Source organism: Cupressus sempervirens, chromosome 6 (assembly GCF_028749045.1).
Source record: "Cupressus sempervirens isolate cs-2001-9-10 chromosome 6, ASM2874904v1, whole genome shotgun sequence".
Lineage (NCBI taxonomy): Eukaryota > Viridiplantae > Streptophyta > Pinopsida > Cupressales > Cupressaceae > Cupressus > Cupressus sempervirens.
Window position 1 is genome coordinate 220,831,392 of NC_143123.1, and position 22,255 is coordinate 220,853,646.

Sequence of the window (22,255 nt, forward strand, 5' to 3'; positions counted from 1 at the left end):
CATATAAACAATAAAACAACCAATCACATTTGACTAGAATTATAACACTTTGTATTCATGATATTTATATATAAACTAATACAAATTGAATATACAAATCCTCATGCAACATCTAAACAGAAAAATAAAAATAATCAACCTGATTCTATTTACTTCTCTATCATCTAGTGCCTTCTCTGCCAGTGATTGCCGATAGCCAATAATGATGTTTTATTGCCAGAATTAGCACGTTACGAAGTAATGATAAAGTATATTTATACTTTAAATGGAATGATATTTGCTTCAATAATTGCTTGCCATATCTTACGCTTAAGTTGGCCCGCAATTTCTTATATATTCTCTTCAAATGGATTCACTTTTTAAAAAGTGATCAAACAATTGTTCTGTGTTGGTTGGGCTCACACTAATTGTCTAAATAGGATTATCTATTTCACTTACATGCATCTTAATATATTTCCATTTTCCAAGAGTTTAGCGGCTTGATAGTGTAGTTGTGCTTAATTTGTTCTGCTTTCGTCCTTTTGAAGAAATTGCTTTACCCATTGAGCGGATTTCTTGGGGTATCTATTCTGAGAATGCATATCCATGTAGTATAGCCCAAACCTCATTGTGTACCCAAATCGCCACTCAAAATTGTCTAGAAGAGACCACATGAAATATCCTTGCACATCTGATCCATTCCTGCCATACACAAACACGTCGCCTCAATTTCAGTAAACATCTCATGTTATTGAAATAATAAGCATACATATTAGGCCCCATTTGGTTGGGGAAGATGAATTTCTCTCATAACTAGGTTATCTGATAACCAGGTTTTTGAAAAATTGGTTATGTATTTTAGGAAGATAGTTGGACCGTTTGGTTGACACAGAAGATGAATTTTCAAATCCATATTCTGTGTTTGGTTGCCAATTTAGAAATTGGAATTGGAACGGAATATGACTGAGAATATCTTTTTCTTGTGTTTGGTTGTTCATTTGCAAATTGGAATTGGAATTTGATGTAAATTTTTCTAATCTTATTTAATTAGTGAAACACAAGAATTATAATGAGTAAAGTATTAATATTTATGATTTAATTTATTTATAATTAGACTGCACTATTATTATTTTTTATTCTTGAATATTCACAGTTTTATTTTGTTAGTCAAGAATAAATAAAATGATTATTATTTTTTATTTTAATTCTATTTATTAGCAAAGAAAAGTAAAAAATAATCATACATGCAATCATTTGTACAAAGTTATTTTTTGTCCCATTGTTGGAAATTGTGATCATATATATTATATATTTTTGAAAAATTATGTAAGACAAATTTATCGTCGAATTGAATTTATTGTCAAGTTCATCCGAACTTCATAATTGTCGAACTCAAACTCAAACTTGAACCTTGTGACTTAGCTGCTAAATATGTGTGTGTTTGTGTCCTCCCTCTATCCCTCCCTATGTTTGTGTTCATCCACGTGATTTGGCAGAAGGATTGGACACAATAAATGTTGTTTATGCAGATGAATTATTGCCTACACTATATGAGAATTCTCACATCTCTTAGGACCAGTTGCCGACATAGAGAGGGATTGTGAGGCGTGCTATGGCTCTTGGTCGGTATCTTCAAAATCCATTGGCCATGGTTGCAACATTATATAGTCTTGGCAAAGAAATATTATCATTGAAGCTTCATTCACTGGAACATTTCCTTACTCCAGATGAAAAGTATGAAGCTGTTGAGTAGGTAATGGTTACAGCAACCAACTATAGAGGCTATGAAGCGACTTGTCTTTATAAATGCTATTGGTTTTTTTAAGGGTTATAGAGAATGGACAAGCAGCATCTGGAAACCATGTTATGGATCCATTGGATGATACTAAAATTCATCCAAAGTCATATGAACTTGCCAAGAAAATGGCTAAGGACATATATTGTGAAGAAGCTAGACATGATATAGATGATATGGATGAGGAAACACAAGAAATGGCTGTTGAGCATGTCAAAAAGTATCCTGATCTATTAAATGCCCTTGATATTGATGAATATGCTAGAAGTGTGGAGCAACGGACATCCAATAAAAAGCAGGAAACCCTTGCTAACATAAAGAGTGAATTGTTACATGGATTTTAGGATTTGAGATCGCCATATAAAGAGCCATCCCAGGATGAGGAATTTTATCTACTGACTGGAGAAAATGAAGAGACCCTATCAGTGGGAAAAATTGTCCAAGCAACAGTCCATAGAGTCCAAAATCATCGTATAATTTTTGATCTGGAATTAGGCTTGACAGGAATAATATTGAAAGAGGAGCTTTCTGATGATCTAGATATAGATCCTGTAGAAAAAATTGTAGAAGGAAACATCCTTACCTGTTGGGTGAAAATTATGACAAAAGTGAAGTACCTAGTAGAGTTAACTTGCAAAGAGAGTTCACTGAAGAATGATAACTATTAGGGTGAACAGGATAAGGATAAGGAGGTTAAGGATCCATATTTTGTGGAAGAGGATTCCATTTCACGAAGTGAACAAGAGAATGAAACCATTAAGTTCCTAGCAGATAAAGAGCCAGGGGAGAGTATTATCCATCCAAGCTTGAAAGGGCCTACTCACTTGATTCTAACACTAAACATTTTCAATGGAGTTTATTATGCACACAAGGATATTGTGGAGGGAGGAAAAGACCAAAAGGATTTTGCTAGCTATCTTCGACTTGGAAAATACTTTCAATTGGGGAGGAGACATTTGAAGATTTTGATGAGGTCATAGACAGATATATATTCAAGAGAGGATAAGATATTTCAGTGTTTTGTTCTACTGTTTGGCGAGTCATAAAACACACATCAACAGACACCTTTCTACAAATGCAAGAACACACAAGCTCCTCTCTCTCTCTCTCTCTCTCTCTCTCTCTCTCTCTCTCCCTCCATCCCTCCCTCCTCCCTTCCTATCTCGCACTCTCTGCCCCTCTATGTATCTCTCCCTTTTAATAAATTTATTAAGTTATTTAATTATACAACAAAATATGCAACTAAAATTTTACGTGAAATATTATATAGGAAAAAATATACCATTTTACATTCACATACATTGAACATTTGATGATAACTTTAACAAGAAAAATGATGCTTTGTCAATAATTGCTCTTAAAAAAAGTGGAATTTTGCAACATAGATTTTACAAGCAATTTAAAAAAAAGATCATGAAAATCATTAATCATATAAATCATATTTTAACATCATGAAAGTCTGATAATGAATTTCACATAATTACTACAATATGAAAACTTGCTAACTTGATAGAACAATATCCATGATTTGAATGGCGGTGTGAAAACACACCGTTAAATATGAAAACACTGAGAAATCCATGATGTATCCCCTTACGCCCCACATTCGATGACACACTGTTAAATACGAAAACACTGAGAAATCCACGATGTATGCCCTTATGCCCCACATTCGATGACAACCCTCTCATGCTGCTCAATCTTCCCATTACCGTCTATATTGTTAGATGGTCAATCTTGCATATATGAACTAAACATGCTTGAAAAATTAAAACTTGATTATTTTTTTAATGGAATACACCAAGGAGTGGCATCAAAAATATTGATCATTTACAAACATAGTAAACAATCATCAGATAGCTCATTTTTTATTAGTATGTGTGGTCTTGCAATATCAGAAAATCAAGAGCAATAAAAAAATACAAGAGAAAGACACTTTATCAATACCGTTGACAATCTTGTCAAGAAGCATGTACATAGGAAACTAAATTGTGGAAAAAAAAAACAAGAAATTTAAAAAATATCCAAGCAAATTAGGAATATACATATAACATGGGACAGAATCATGACTGTACAATCATCTATCAGAAATCCTCAATACTTTTGATAATCTTGTCAACAAGAACATACATAGGAAATCAAATAAGGACAAAAAGACAAAAAATAAAAACATATGAAAGAAAATTAGGGCTATAGATATAACATAGGACAAAATCATGAACTATACAATCATCTAGCAAATCACATTTCTATATGCTTGCAAGTTCTACAATTGAGCATTCATCATTTGCCACTCCTTGTGTATTCCATGTATGTATGGCTCAAATATAACTCTAATTAACAATGCAATGAACAACTATACCAAATGTTTACGAGATCATAAACTATGTGTTGTGAGAGATCAATGCAATACCATTAAATAAAGCCAACTAACCATCTAGAATTATTTCACATGCCAATCGTGTGAATGCCAATGAAATGAACAACTAAACTATGTATTGACCAATGCCAATCATGTCAATGAAATGAATGACTAAACTATGCATAGATCAAGTATGTATACATACATACATACATGTGTGTACATACATATGCACAGACATACATACATATGCACATACATACATACATATAGACATACATACATGTGTACATACATACACACGTACATACATACATATGCACATACATACATACATGCTTAGCAAAATAGTAAAAATGTTCTTAGTAATGATTTCCAATATCGAGTTGTGACAGATCAATGCAATACCATTACACAAAGCCAATTAACCATCTGGAATGACTTCACATGCCAATTGTGTGAATGCCAATGAAATGAACAACTATCCTAAGTATTGACCAATGCCAATCATGTCAATAAAATGGATGACTAAGCTATGCATAGATCAAGTTTGTATACATATGTACATACATGTGTGTACATACATATGCACATACATACATACATACGTACATACATACATGTGTGTACATACATATGCACATACATACATACATATGCATATACATACATACATGCTTAGAAAAATAGTAAAAATATGCTCAGTAATGAGTTCCAGTATAGTGTTGTGAGAGATCAATGCAATGCATAGATCAAGTATGTATACATGCGTACATACATACGCACATACATATGTACGTACGTATGTACATACATACATGTGTGTACATACATACTATTTGTTTCAAATTTGTTTAGCAAAATAGTCAATATGTGCTCACTAATGAATTCCAGTATAGTGCTGTGACAGATCAATACCAGTGAAATGGACAACTAAACTTTGTAACAGTTTCTTGCTAGTAATGAGTTCTAGTATAGTGTTGTGACAGATGAATGCAATACCATATAAATAGAGCCAAGTCATAAACTATGTATAGATCAATGGCAATCATGGCTTTTATCTAGACATAATCAATATGTGCTCAATAATGAAATTTATAAGTATATCACTAGCTTTTATCTATACATAGCTGACCTATACATAGTTTATCATGGTTCTATTTCTATCTGCTATCTGCTTAGTATAGTCAATAGATGTGGTAACTATTTTTTTCAAATCTATTTAGCAAAATAGTCAATATGTGCTCACTAATAAATTCTAGTATGGTGCTGTGAGAAATCAATACCAGTGAAATGAATGACTAAACTTTGTAATAGTGTCTGGCTGTTTGTGTCAAATCTGTTTAGCAAAATAGTCAATATGTGCTCAATAATGAATTCCAGTATGTGCTCATGTGATTACCTGTATATATCATAATGCCAATTATAATAGCAAAAAATGGCAATCATGCTTTTATCTATACATAGTTGACCTATATGTAGTTTATTATGGTTCAAATCTGTTTAGCAAAACAATCTAATATATGCTGTAACAGTTTGTTTAGAATCGGTTTAACAAAATAGTAAATATATGCTCACTAATGACTTCCAGTATAGTGTTGTGAGAGATCAATGCAATACCATTAATCAAAGTGAATCATGCCAATGAAATGAACAACTAAACTATGGATATATCAAGTATGTATAGATCCATGCAAAATCATTCAACATACTTATGACGTCATAAACTATGTACAGATCAATGCAATACCATTAAACGTAGGCAACTCATAAACTATGTATGGATACATGGAAGATCAATGAAAATCATGGCTTTTATCTATACATAGTTGACATATACATAGTTTATCATGGTTCAAATATGTTTAGCAAAACAATCCAATACATGCTGTAACAGTTTGTTTATAATCTGTTTAACAAAATAGTAAATATATGCTCACTAATGACTTCCAGTATAGTGTTGTGAGAGATCAATGCAATACCATTAATCAAAGTGAATCATGCCAATGAAATGAACAACTAAACTATGGATATATCAAGTATGTATAGATCCATGCAAAATCATTCAACATACTTATGAGGTCATAAACTGTGTAGAAATAAATGAAATACCATTAAATGCAACCAAATCATAAACTATGTATGGATACATGGTAGATCAATGAAAATCATGGCTTTTATCTATACATAGTTGACATATACATAATTTATCATGGTTCAAATCTATTTAGCAAAACAGTCCAATACATGCTGTAATAATTTGTTTAGAATCTGTTTAACAAAATAGTAAATATATGCTCACTAATGACTTCCAGTATAGTGCTGTGAGAGATCACTAATTAAATAGTCAAAATGTGTTCAATAATGAGTTCCAATATAATGATGTGAGATCAATATAGTTTCAATTTAGTGCTATTAGAGATTAATGCAAAACCATTGAATAGAGTAATCATGCAGCATAAGTCATTACAATCCAATCAGTAGCTGAAATAGCTAAATGATACCAAATGTCATTGCAATCCACTCCACTCTCCCCACTTCATCCATCATCAAGAACCCTTTGGCTCTTTCACGTTGAAGCAAAAAGGTATCATGTGCTTTCACGAAAATTGCTCGACTCAGTTTAGGGATAGCTTTGAGAGCAGTATATGCAGTAGTCAAAATATTATCATCTTCAGATTTATCCACTTTTACAATCTAAGGCTTAATGAGGCCATCTCTCAGTTCCTTAATAGTTTTGCATATCACATCTAATGATGTACCCAAAGATGTCTTCTTCCTCTTTCCCCTCCTTGATGATGATGGTGGAGGAGTCCCTCTAGCACTTGCACTCGACTAATTGGAATGATATAACTCTTCATCAATATTTGGTTGGCTGTCAAGAGGTGTACCACAATTGGTATCATCATCATCAAGCTCATTAAATGCATCATTCATAGGGTGCCCTTCTTTAGCATCAAGGGGCATTGTAGATGTGAACCCTTTAGCAATGTCATTACCCACAATTACAACCAACTCATTGAAATATTCGAAAGGTGACCTCTTATACATTTTTGCATTTTTGAATCCTCTCCTCTCCATGTAAGCATTAATAGATGGATTAGGTTGTAATTTTTTCATTATTAAAATAAGAAGGGAAAATTTCTTCAATGAAAAGAGTACAAAGATCATCCTACCTTCAAAAGGTCATCCCACACTGAATCCTCAGCATCCACAGTTTGAGTTTCTTCATTCCAAGCTAACTCACTTGTATTTTTCAAGTCCTTCATTACTTTATATCCTACTTTCCACATTTTCAACTTGTTCTTAAAATGATCTCGTGACAGATTCAAGTTCATCACTGCATTGAATGTCCTCTCTATCGTAATCCATACCTCTTTTTTAAACCCACCTTCACCTTTCCGTCCGAGATGGACTTGTTCGAGGAGCAAGTCTAGAAACTTGCGTTCCATCGATTTTGTCTACATATTTTTTGCTCATAGCAAGGGATCCATCTATAGCACTCAAAGTAATGGGAGAACACATCTGGTTCACATGATCAGATCCATCCATGCTCATCATGAGCTTGGTATATGCCATTGTGTACTCCTTCCTATATTTCATATAAATTTGAAGGTGAAAATCTTTAACTATCGATTTGTAATACGTCATAATGGAATGAGGATAACATATTGAATAGGTAAACGTATTACAATTTAAAGTAATCATATGACTAAAATTGAAAGTTATTGCTCTTTAAATTTAAATGGAATGCAACAAGCAGTAACATCAGAAAAATAGGATTTTCAACGAATTCGTTGTTCTCTTCTTATTAGTAGGCTTATGATCTTCATCATTTGGCACTCCTTGCTGTATTTCATTTAAAATTGAAGACGATAAAATTTAAATATCATTTTTTAATACATCCTAATGCAATGAGGCTAACATTTAATAAACTTGAAAGCATTTAACTGAAGATGATACACATTTTAAGCAATAATTGATGATAATTGGTGATATCAATGGCAAGTAAATAGTCATGAGCCCCATTATGAAGCATGTTATTGTACTTTCTCAATGCAAATATGTATAATAATTGTGCTTTCTTGCATTTAAAACAATGTAATCTATATTTCAAGTTGGATTGTGTATTGCAGATATGATCAACAATTTTTGTACATAATGTAGGTGTGAAATTGAAAGTTAATGTTCTTTTTATTTAATTAGAATGTAGCAAAGACTGATATTAGAATAACGAAATCACACACCATCATTGTATATGCATACATCAATTTAATCATATAAAGCACATTGCCTTCTAATAAATCATTTATTCTCAAGATCTATAATCTTCCCACATCCTATTTGTTATATCTTCTCGAAATTGGGCCCACTCATTTCTATCCTCCTAAGACAACCCATATGTCTCAAGGAGTGGTACCTCTATCCCATCACGATCATCTTCCTCTTCAATAGCTTCTTCTGATGGAAGGCCATCCTCTATCATAATGAAATTGTGAAGTATGCAACATGCTAAAACAATATAGGATTGTGTCATGATATCATAAGAGGTTGCATGTCTTAAGATTGGAAAACACTGCTTCAGAATACCAAATGTACGTTCTATTGCATTTATAAGAGAGGAGTGTCGATGGTTGAACAACTCATGTGCAGAGTTTATTGGGTTTTCTCTTGACCACTCTTTCAAGTGGTAGCGTGTACATCGATAAGGAGCAAGAAATCTAGGTGCATTTGGATATCCAACATCCACGAGATAATATTTTCCTACATAAAGAAAGTATATTGTCAATACTTGAACCATTTAGCATAACCTTGAGTATGTTAAAATGTGATTTGGCTTACCAGGGGGAACTACAAGTGGATCTGATTTGGATAGAGCTGAGGCTAGAACACGGCTATCTGTAGCAGAGCCTTGCCAACCAGCAAGGCAATACTGAAACTTACAATCAAAGGAGCAGACACTCATAACATTTTGTGATAGGTTCCCTTTTCTATCACGATATTTACCTTGTATATCGACATCGACTCGCACTGCAATATGGGTTCCGTCGATGGCTCCAATGCAATCCTGTGGGATATGATACACTGATCAAATGTATGCTCAAGTAATAATAAGATAAGGACAAAATTCTAGACAATAAACTTGTAATAATGTGTGATTTACCTTGAAGAATGGTTCAAAATGATCCTTCCCACTAATTTCAGGAGGAGTGCCTGGACCAGGTGGTATGAAATAATCTCTATGAAGGGCTAAGACAGCCATCAAAACCTTGTGAAAGTACCGACTAACTATCTCTCCTGAGTGCCCAAAGTTATGGGCAATCTTGCGGTTCCTTAGATTGTACCCAAGGGTGTGGAGGAACATCACTAGTTGTTCCTCTAACTTCAAGTGGATCATATCTCTCAAGCTTCCTTTCAGCCTCAGAATATGAGCTAGAGAAAAGAAGGTTGCCTACTCATCCGAATTTGATCATGACAATCCACCTCATTTGAATGAATAATGTCTCTACAAAAGGAATTTCCTTTTCTTATTCATTTACCCATTTGACTTCCTTCTTGGGCTACCAGTACTTTGGCTATGCCAACAAAAGCAAAAAGAATTGTGAGAATGCGGGTGTATGTGGTCTTCCTAACTATGCTTCCTTGGACCTCTATACTCTCTATAGGATCCATCAGTGACCTGAAAGGTGGACAATTTAAACACTATCAATTATGAGATATCAACTATCACCTATCGAGATACAACATGATTATTTGCTAGCCTCATTGCATTAAGAAGTCAATTATTTATTCAAATACAACAAGAAGTACCAATTACTGAGGATCATAAGCCTATAAAGAACAAATTACAATAATGTGTCATTATACTCCATGTAATCTATCTATACCAATGAAAGCATAATACTGATTCCATTTGTCTATATGTATACACACATGTATGTATATATGTATGTGCACACACATGTATGTATGCATTTACGTACACACACACATGTATGCATGTATGTACGTACACACACACACATGTATGTATGCATGTACGTACGTACACACACATGTATGTATGTGTGTATGCACATACACACACATGAATGTATGTGTGTATGTACATACACACACATGAATGAATGTATGTATGTATGCATGTATGTACGTACACACACATGTATGCATGTATGTACGTACACACACATGTATGTATGTGTGTACGTACATACACACACATGTATGTATGCATGTATGCATGTACACACATGTATAAATGTACAGACACATGTATGTATGTACACATACACATGTACAAACTATAACCTAAATTTGGGCTTTTATGGATGTGTTTTAATAAACTGTCGGGTCCACTGAAACTGAGGCTCGTCTTTTAGAAGATGAAAAGTAGAATTGTTGGCAATGGGAATAGAGTTTCTTTCTGCATTGATCTATACATAGTTTGAAAGCATGGCTTTTATCTATACATAGTTTATGACCTCATAAATATGTTGAATGATTTTGCATGGATCAATACATACTTGATATATCCATAGTTTAGTTGTTCATTTCATTGGCATGATTCACTTTGATTAATGGTATTGCATTGATCTCTCACATCACTATACTGGAACTCATTGGACTGTTTTGCTAAACATATTTGAACCATGATAAACTATGTATAGGTCAACTATGTATAGATAAAAACATGATTGTCATATTTTTCTATTATGATTGGCACTATAATATATACAGGTAATCACATGATCACATAATGGAGTTCATTATTGAGCACATATTGATTATGTATAGATAAAAGCCATGATTTCCATTGATCTATACATAGTTGATCCATACATAGTTTATGACTTGGCTCTATTTAATGGTATTGCATTCATCTCTCACAACAGTATACTAGAACTTAGTACTGGCAAGAAACTGTTACGAAGTTTAGTTGTTCATTTCACTAGTATTGATCTCTCACAACACTATACTAGAAGTCATTAGTGAGCATATATTGACTATTTTGTCAAACAGATTCTAAACAAACTGTTACAGCATATATTGGACTGTTTTGCTAAACGAATTTGAACCATGATAAACTACGTATAGGTCAACTATGTATAGATAAAAGCCATGATTGCCATGTTTTGTTTGATTGGCACTATGATATATATAGGTAATCACATGAGCACATACTGGAATTCATTATTAAACACATATTGATTATGTATAGATAAAAGCCATGATTGCCATTGATCTATACATAGTTGATCCACATATAGTTTATGACTTGACTCTATTTAATAGTATTGCATTCATCTCTCACAGCAGTATACTAGAACTCATTACTGGCAAGAAACAGTTAGAAAGTTTAGTTATTCATTTCATTGGTATTGATCTCTCACAACAACATACTAGAACTCATTACTAGAAAGAAACTGTTACAAAGTTTGGTTGTTCATTTCACTGGTATTGATCTCTCACAACACTATAGTGGAATTTATTAGTGAGCACATATTGACTATTTTGCTAAACAGATTTGAAACAAATAGCCAAAAACTGTTACAAAGTTTAATTGTTCATTTCACTGGTATTGATCTCTCACAACACTATACTCGAATTTATTAGTGAGCACATATTGACTATTTTAAAAACAGATTTGAAACAAACAGTTACCACATATATTGACTAAATTGCTAAGCAGATAGTAGATAGAAATAGAACCATGATAAACTATGTATAGGTCAGCCATGTATAGATAAAAGCTATTGATATACTTGTAAATTTCATTGTTGAGTACAAAAAATTAAAACTTTAACTATGATATTTACAAGTAATCAGAGTTAAACATACTGGGACTCATTCCTGAGCATATATTTTAACTAGTTTTCTAAGCAAACCTACAACATGCAGTTACGTTCGAATGAACAAAAAAAACCTAAAAAAATCTAGTATGCAAAGGTGGGTGTGAGAAGAGAACTGTTTAAAGCCACCGCCGCTGTTCAAAGCGGAGAAACCCTAGCCACGACCATAGAGAAATCGCAGAAAATGCCACGGCCACAAGAAACCCAACAAACCCATAAAATGCCACGGCCAAAGAAAGCCCACAAACCTAGCAAACGTCCATAGCCCAAAAAACACCACGACCACAGTCCAACAAATGCAGCAATCCAGAAACCCTCGCCTTCGCACAACAGAGCACAAAAACAACACAACCGTCATCTTCCAAAAAACCCTATTTGTTCTTCCAAAAACCTAAGGTGGATTCGGCAGACCCAACGATTTATTCAAACACATTCATAAAAACTCAAAACCTATTTTTCATTTCAACTTCCACCTATTTCCTAGAAGAAATTTCTTCCAATTTTTGAGCGAAATTGGCAGATGAAACCCGAAACTGGGTTATGTGTTTGATGAACCAAACACCACTGTTTCCCTCCATAACCTAGTTTTGGCGCTAAAAACCCTATTCCACACCTGGTCTTCCCATAACCAAAAGGGGCCTTAGTTAAAATAAATGCCCTTTACCAAGTGATTTAGGTTATCACTGTGGAAATGTATTCTCCTCACGTCTTCCAATGCTTCTTGTAATGTGGCAGAGGAATCCTTGGATTTTGCATAGCCTGTTCAACCATATATGGATGCCTTGTCTCCTAGATTTTGTTTGTTGTAAAGGATTATATGCTGCCTCTTACATTTAAAGTTTGAATAGAACCTTATAAACAGATTAGTTTACCGTTTTCAGTGATGATAATTGGAGGACTATTGTAGATTTTTGTTACATATTCCACCATGCTCTAAATTCCTCGAGGCACAACATATAAACCACCTATTCCAGTCTAAAACAAAGAGTAGAGCCATATTAGACGTTTGGTCAAACATAGGCAAACCACGATATAAGTAAATGCAGAAATTTAGACTACTTACTGGTTCTCCAATGGGAATTCCTTGTCTTTCACTGGTCAAATAAACCATGGAGTCTGGATAAAAGCATGTAGTGGCATCGAGAGAAGGAGTAGGGGTAGCACTTGCATACAAGGTCATGTACTGGTTTATGCCGATGAAATCGAACGATCCTGCTAGCTTCTTTGACATTTCTGAATCAAATGCTAATAGCCACAATCCCAGTCATTCACGCATTTCACTTGGGTAATCTCCCAATAAAATTGGATCCAGAAACCTACATTCAATTTAGTAGTTTGCGATGGTCATCAGTTGGAAATAGTATCATTGTCACTATTTTTGCAAAGCACCAGATAAGTCTGATCTGAACAAAACACATTCTAGGCCAACATCTAACTAACCCACCGTCAGACTATGAAAAATCAACTATTGTAGTCACTGATTATTAATCTCCTATCATAAACAATTATTAAACTGCTGAAAATAAATTTCCAGCTAATATCAAAAAATAACACAACTGCAACTTCACTTATAAAATATGGAAAGAAATGCGCAACACAATGAACACAATATTTTTGGACAAATTGTCCTTGGAAAAACCCCTAAGGGAAAACCAGTTCTACAGATGAGAAATTATATTAAACTTCAGCAAATCAAGAGATACAAAATTTCTTGCCTCTTACTAGCAGAACTCCGACAACCTCCTAATTTCTCCCGCTGATATTCCCCACTGCTATCCCCATGCTAACACTGCGCCCTTGCTAACACTGCAAGACTGTTTGCTAACACTGCAAACGTTTCTCCAAAACTTCATGTTCTCCAAATGCCTCCCTGACCTCCTTTTATACTGCTCCTGTTGGTAAACCAATGGTCGAGATTGATTTACAATCGACGGTTGAGATTAAGACAACTCGACAGCCAACAATAGAATTGGTTGCAAGGTGTCCAAAAGGGAATCACTAAAATTAGTAAATAACTATCCTTGCAATAACTATTTACTAATTCTTGGCAAGTGGACAAACAACTGTCCAAACCACCCATAACTAATGCTGATATACATAGATAAGGATGAACAACTATCCAAGCTACCCATAAATACTACTGCTATTTCTGGGTTAGAAATAACAGCTATCCAACTAACAATAATTAACACTCCCTCTTAGCGAAGAAGTTGTTCTGCAGGACACTTAACTTATCTCTGAAGAAGATAAATTTTGTCTTCCCTAATGCCTTAGTCAAAATGTCTGCTACCTACTCCTCTGTAGGTATGTACTGTAGCTGAACAACTCCCCTTTGTACACAATCTTTGACGAAGTGATATCTGATATCTATATGTTTAGACCTATCATGAAACATTGGATTCTTAGACAACTTGATGCAACTCTGATTGTCACAATGTATCACAGTAGTCACAACCTTCTGACCAAACAAGGCTACTGACAACTTTCGAAGCCATATAGCTTCAAATGTTGCCATGCTAGCTGCTATGTATTCTGCTTCTGCTGAACTTAGAGCCACATACTTCTGCTTCCAGCTGAACCAAGATACAACTCCTGATTCCAAGCTGAAATAACACTCTGAAGTGCTCCTTTTGTTAGTTGTACTTCCTACCCAATCTGCATCAGTATAGCCTATCACCTTATACCTTCACCTCGAACATATCTGATCCCATACTTGACTGTACCACGCAAGTAACGTAGCACATGCTTAGCCGCTATCCAATGCATTCTCTTTGGTTCAACCATGAATTGACTAAAAGAGTTTACTGCAAATGCTATATCTGGTCTAGTGTTGACCAAATACATAAGCGAACCAATCAACTGTCTATATAAAGTGGGATCTACATCTTTCTCCTTAGTTGTATCTACCTTCCTCCAATTCGTGATCATGGGTGTAGACATGGCTTTACAATCCTCCATCCCAAATTTTTTCAAGATTTCAATGCAATATTTCCCTTAACCAAGGAAAATCTCCCCATTTGTCTACCACACTTCCAGGCCTAAAAAGTAGTGCATAATTCCTAAATCCTTCATCTCGAACTCTTCTACAAGGTTTCTCTTGCAATCCACTATGAGCCCTAGTGAACCTGTAAGAAATAGGTCGTCCACATAAAGAACAAGAATGAGAATGTCACCCCCAACCATCAAGTAGTAGAGGTTAGCATCTGCTTCACTCTTCACAAAGCCCATTTTCTGCAAGTATGTATCAATGCGCTCATACCACGCTCTAGGAGCCTGCTTGAGTCCGTACAATGCTTTCTTCAATCTGCACACGTGGGTCTCTTTGCTCTGTGCTACAAAGCCTTCTGGTTGTTCTATGTATACCTCCTCCTTCAACTCACCATTAAAGAATGTTGTCTTAACATCCATTTGATGGATTTTCCATCCCATCTGTGCTGCAAGTGAGATTATAGCTTGTATAGAAGTATACCTGACAATAGGAGCAAATGTCTCCTCATAGTCTATTCCCTCCTTCTGAGAGAACCCGTTTGCCACAAACCTTGCCTTGTATTTCTCGATGTTACCATCTCCACCGTGCTTTATCTTATAGATCCAACGTGATCCAACTATAGCCCTATTTGTTGGTCTAGGTACTACCTCCCACACATCATTCTGCATTATGGAAGAATATTCATCAACCATAGCATCTCGCCATACCTGATGTTTTGCAGCTTCCTAATAGCTAGAAGGCTCACTATCTACCAACTGACTAACTAATGCCACATAGTCATTGAACTTGGCTGGTTGTCTTCGCTGTCTAGTACTCTTCCTAGGAGCTCCCACAAACTCTTGAGTATCCCTTTGTGTATCTGGAACCACATGGTTCCTGCTGGCAACTGTAGAGGATGAAATGTCAACCTCTAAGTCTTCTAGATGCATTTCTTGTTGCACCTGTTGCTCTATACTCTGTGAATCTTCACTAACTGAGTCTACACTCGTACTGGTAACTGTACTTGAGCTTTGTTGCTCTTGACTTGGTCTTGGAGCTTCTGTTGGCTGCTCACTCTGATCATCTACTGGCAAATCTCTAGATCTCCTGAATGCCTTGTACTCTATGAACCTAACATCCCGTCTGACAATAATTCTTTTAGTCTCCAGAATGAAAATCTTGTATGCCTTTGAGGTCTCACTGTACCCAACAAAGTACCCCCTCTCTGTAGTCTGATCTAACTTTGTACGTGTATCTCCAGGAATATGACAATATGCCAAACTCCCAAATATCCTGAAGTGACTAACATCTGGCTTCTTCCCTGTGAAAGCCTCCTCTGGTGTCATCTTCCCTAGCACCTTGTGTGGAACTCTATTCTAAATGTAGACTGTTGTATTACATGCCTCTGCCCATAAGTAACAGGGCATGTCCTGGTCATGTAGCATAGCTCTTGCTGCCTCCGATATAGAATGGTTCTTCCTCTCAGCAACTCCATTTTGCTATGGATTGTAAGGAACAATCCATTCTCTCTTGATTCCTTCTTTGGTGCAGAACTCCTGGAAGACATTTCCTTTGTACTCGCCTCCATTGTCTGACCGAAGAACCTTTATCTTCTTTCCTGTCAAGTTCTCCACAAGAGCCTTGAACTCTTGGAATCGACTGAAAACTTCATCCTTAGTCTTCAAGAAGTATATCCAGGTCTTTCTAGAGAAATCATCAATAAAAGTAACATAGTACTCATATCCTCTAAGAGATTTCGTCGACATTGGTCCACAAACATCTGAATGTACTAGATCAAGAACACCCTTAAATATGGTGTCACTCCTTGGAAAAGATGCTTTTGCAAACTTCCCCAACACACATCCCTTACATACATCGTCATGCTCTGTGCTCAACTCTGGAACACCTGTCACTGTCTCACGAAGCAATCTAAGTGCTCCATGATGAATATGGCCCATCTTCCTATGCCATAGCTCTCCAAGATCTCTAGGATTACTGTTGCTCATAAGTGCCTTAGGAGTATCAAACTGCAATCTATAAAGGCGACCACTCCTAACTCCAATAGTTATGGGTGATTTCCAATCCTTGTGCTTAATCAACACATGTGTCCCTCTAAAGAGTACATTATACCCCCTATCCTGAAGAACAGATACATAAATCAAATTCATACCTAAGCCTGGCACATATAACACATCATGAAGTGGAATTATCTTTCCATTCTCCCTCTGAAATTGAACAGTCCCTTTCCCAACAGGGTTGAGTTTGGACAAGTTTTCCATAGAAATCTGGATGTTGGTGTCCTCCTCCTTGTAACTAGAGAAGTACTCTCTAACTCCTGTCATATGAAATGACGCCCCACTATCTATATACCAAACACACTGTGAGGTTGAGCTAACCATACAAGCTATGAGTGCAAACTCATCTTCCATTCTACTGGAGAGTTCTTTCGCACTTGCTGAAGCTGCCACCTGCTTCTTACCCTTCTTCCTCTCTGGGCAATCACTGACATAGCGGCCAAACTCATGACATCCAAAGCACTTGACCTTAGAAAGGCCCTTCTTCTTCTTTTCACTTTGTGAATTTGATCCTTTGCTAGATCCCTTCTTTGCTTTCCCTTTACCTGCTAGGGCAACGTTCTCTTGTTCCACCTCATTTTTTTGACTCTTGTTGGCCCCATTGACAAGACTTAGTCTAAACTCCTCCTGAGTGAAATCAATCCATAGTTGATCCCAACTCGGTAAAGTATCTCGTCCACTGACAACTTGAACAAAGACACTCCATTGTTTAGTAAACCCATTTAGGGCTATTCTCACTAGCTCATCATCACTAGGGCTATCTCCAACAGCTGCTAACTCATCCTTGACAAATCTGAGCCTGGTGAGGTAACTTGTGACGTCTTCTCTCTGATTCATCCAAGTATTCTTTAGCTTCTCTCTGAGAATCAACTTCCTGTTGGTGGTAGCATTCTGGTACAGATTCAGAATGGCGTCCCACATCTTCTTCGCCAAATCTAGCTCTGCGATATGTGGAACAATATGATCCTTTATACCATCAAGGATAATCCTTCTCACTTTGGCATCGTCCTTCCTATATGCTGCAAGCTGTGTTGCATCCATTGGTACAGGTACAACACTGGTAGCATAATCCTTGATACCATTCTCTTCCAACAATAAAGAAAATCTGGCCTTCCAGACACCAAAATTTGAGGCACCATCCAATCTATCCTGATCTCTCAAACCAGCTGAAGCCATCTCAAGGGTTTAAAGCAATAATAAATCTAAAGAGATCAAAATTTCTTTCCTAGGACAAAACTCTTCTACCCTTAACAATGCTCTGATACCATGTGAAAAATCAACTATTGCAGTCACTGATTATTAATCTCCTATCATAAACGATTATTAAACTGCTGAAAATAAATTCCCAGCTAATATCGAAAAATAAGACAACTGCAACTTCACTTATAAAATACGGAAAGAAATGCGCAACACAATGAACACAATATTTTCAGACAAATTGTCCTTGGAAAAACCCCTAAGGGAAAATCAGTTTTACAGATGAAAAATTATATTAAACTTCAGCAAATCAAGAGATACAAAATTCCTTGCCTCTTACTGGCAAAACTTCGACAACCTCCTAATTTCTCCCGCTGATATTCTCCACTGCTATCCCCATGCTAACACTGCAAGCGTTTCTCCAAAACTTCATGTTCTCCAAATGCCCCCCTGACCTCCTTTTATACTACTCCTCATGGTAAACCAACGACCGAGATTGATTTACAATTGACGATTGAGATTAAGACAACTCGACAGCCAACAATAGAATTGGTTGCAAGGTGTCCAAAAAGGAATTACTAAAATTAGTAAATAATTATCCTTGCAATAACTATTTACTAATTCTTGGCAAGTGGACAAACAGTTGTCCAAACAACCCATAACTAATGCTGCTATACATAGATAAGTACGAACAGCTGTCCAAGCTACCCATAAATACTACTGCTATTTCCGAGTGAAAAATAACAGCTGTCCAACTAACAATAATTAACACGGACACTGAATGGCAGGATTCTATCGACAGCTGATATGTCATCCGCAGTGTCTTCAAAGGGTTCATACCATGTTGCGCTAATCACAATTCCAATAGATCCGCCTTGAATTTTCTGGAAATCATCGACATAGATAGGGAAGCCTGAATTAGGATTCAGTAGTACTCAACAAACTAATTTGCATATGGGAGACCTGAAATTAATGAAAAATACCTGATATTTGGCCCTGTATGTGTTCACTGCAGCTGCATGCGCGAGCAAAACATTGTGTGCCGCAACATATGGCTCAGACATGGAATTACCAGAATCACACTTTCCGAAAGGCAAAGAACATCTTGTGGGAGGAAATAATCCAGCGGTGTAGCCCAGTGGAACAAAAAGATTTGGCTCGTTCACTGTAGCCCAGTACTTTACCCGATCACCGAAGGCTCTGAAACATATATCCGCGTAGGTTTGGAAGTCCGTTCTGCACACAAATAAAGCCGATGTATGTAAGCGACTTCTAGATTTGAACTCATCTGTTTTACTGTTTAAACTTTGAAATGGATGGGATAGAAATGTTAGAGATTGCATACATTATCTTTGGACTGAGCCATCCGCCGTAAGAGTCTTCAAGTGCGTTTGGAAGGTCGAAATGAAATAATGTAATAAATGGTTGAATCCCATTTCGAAGAAGAGCATTGATGAAGTCATTGTAATACTCAATCCCAGCCTGGTTGATATAACCGTTACCCTCTGTAAACATAGCAAGATAGCTTTCAAATTATATTGTCGTTGTTCAATCCTCTTCCTCATTTTGATTCAAATTATGGAGCCGAATAGCAATGTACCTGGCAGGATTCGAGACCAGGATATGGAGAATCTGTAAGAGTCTACCCCAAGTGATGCCATGAGCTCGATATCTTCCTGTTTTCATAAATCAGGGTCACTAAACATACAAGTGAGAGAGAATTGAAGGTCATAACAGATTGAAGATGCGATGATAATTTATTTACCAGGTATTTGTGATATTGATCATCCGCTACGTCTCCATTGCTTCCATCTTTTACATTTCCTGTAAGGCTCAAGTACCAAATTAATTTCAATAAACAGTTGTTATAAATGCACACTTAATATATATTGAACAAATAGTACTAGAGAGAGCAGACCTGGTGAATGTGTGAAGGCATCCCAGATGCTGAGACCTTACCCCCTTCTCTCCAAGCACCTTCATACTGTTTCAGCAATAAAAGGCTTTAGGGAAAAAAGAAAGGGTGGAGTAATAGAGAAGAATAAATGTGCATTGATGACAGGGGAGGATGTGAAGGAGACCTGATAGGCAGAGGAAGCAGTTCCAAACATGAAATCCGGAGGAAAGTCGCTCCTGTCCAGTCCATTACTCATAGAAACAATGCAGAATAGCAAGCACGAAAACAATATTTGAATAAATCCCATGTTTCCTGCCGAAAAAGGGTTTGTTAGTAGCAGGGCAGATACAAGGTCGCTCTTGCCCAGCCCACCATTCACGGAGACAATACTAAATAATAACAACCTAAGAAACCAAAGAATTCATAATTCCCATGTTTCCTGCCAAAGAAAGATTTGTTGGTAGCAGAGCAGACGCAAGGTCGGTGAGATGCATGAGAATGCAGAGAGAAATCGGATTGAATAGATTTGGAACTTGCGTGGTAAGAGTCAAGACAGAGTACATTATGCGGTGTTGGGGTGCTTATGGCACAAATTCCTTATGCTTAAATTCGGGTTTTTTTAATAAAGTGATTGTTTAAACAGGGTTTGATTGTGTAGGATAAAGTTGTCATCGACGAATCCTCTACAGATTAAAAGAACGTATTTCACTATAAAGTTTATAAGGAAAGAACTGAAAAGAAGAAAAGAGTATGCATACAAACTATTGACCCCGCTCATTTGCTTTATCTTGTAGGTTGGGACCCATGCTTATATATGATTCTCTCAGTCGTAATGACGAATGCAAACATAAATCCGCCACGATAAAGTAACCAAGTTACCGCTTCCAAATCCAATGATGAAGTCCGTCGTTTATCTTTATGTCGATGTCTTTGTTAAAGTGCGCGGGTCCTTTGGTCATCAATACCAATGAATGGTTTCGTTGGGCATTTTCGTGGGTAGTGGCCAGACAAAATGCAAATTATATAGAAAGGGAGTCTGAAAAAGAAAACTGAGTGGCGAGTGCCCCCTTCGTAAGATACCCGTTTTAGTTTGCTATTTAGAGGTTGCCATCGATGGGGTATTTTCGTTTAGAGCTTAGTTTTAAACGTACATTTCGCTATGCCTATTAAGACATGGAGAGACACGTAAAGACATAAAGGGATAGCGAGGGATAGATTTATAAGAAAAAAATAGGTAGAAAAAGGAAGACGGAGTAATAGGAAGAGGAGAAGTCAAAGGGAGTGATATAGATAGAGGGAGATACTGAGATAGATACTAGGAAGAAAGAGGGTCATGAAGATAGATAAGGTAAGAGAGTAAAAATATAATACAGATGAAAAATGAAGAAGGGGAGAGAGTATTAAGGTATTTTAACTTGGAGTCGTAATATTCATTGATTTTTAATTGATTATTTGGTGTAAATAATTGTTTCTATCGTAAGTTATTAATTTTGTGAAATTGACATTCACTTTAACGTCTTATATGATAGGTGATGAGATGACATAATTCCTATTTTCCAAGAAGTTGGCACCAACTTGAAAGATGTTTTATTTTGGAACGCTAACATCAGATATTCTCATTCTGGAGTTATGATTGATTTGACAATTTCTTATGTTGCCTAAAGAGTATTGTTAAATTGCAATTTCTATTATGGATTAAAGTTGCATTTTAGAAACTAATATTTGTCACAAATCTTAGATGTGTAACATGGAGAGTTGACATAAGAAGTGAGTTTTTGGTTGACATAACAAGTGACTATTTGGTGAATTGTTATTTTCACTTATTCCTACCTTTGACATCATGTCATGTTGAGCTCTTGTTCACATTCACGCATGAAAGTTAGTTTTGAGCATGTTTGGCACTTATTCTTTGTGCTAGAGTGGATGTCAATGTGTTATGTCTTAGCTCATTTTGAAAGATAGGTTGAATATTTTGACAAACATTATTATGTTGCTAGAATTATTCCAAAATTGTGTGATAGTATGAAGATTTTTCAAGAGCAAAGGTCTGAAAATATATCATAGTAGTAGTTGTTGTTGGTTAATAGAATTGGGCAAAGTGTTTAGAGTGTAATTTTTTGGAAAGGACT

The 22,255-nt window shown here is 36.0% G+C and overlaps 1 pseudogene across 1 annotated transcript; it reads right to left on the reverse strand.

Annotated features, from left to right (window-relative positions):
- Positions 1-230: 230 nt before the first annotated feature.
- Positions 231-20,647, reverse strand: LOC149552062 (coniferin beta-glucosidase-like; annotated as a pseudogene). Its single transcript, XR_016353348.1, has 13 exons — positions 20,311-20,647; positions 20,148-20,213; positions 19,995-20,053; positions 19,830-19,905; positions 19,575-19,734; positions 19,213-19,465; positions 19,000-19,113; positions 17,005-17,006; positions 13,053-13,305; positions 12,862-12,964; positions 12,654-12,748; positions 8,073-8,086; positions 231-681 (listed from the first exon to the last, which is right to left on the reverse strand). The product of XR_016353348.1 is annotated as a coniferin beta-glucosidase-like (transcript).
- Between the last annotated feature and the right edge of the window lie 1,608 nt (positions 20,648-22,255).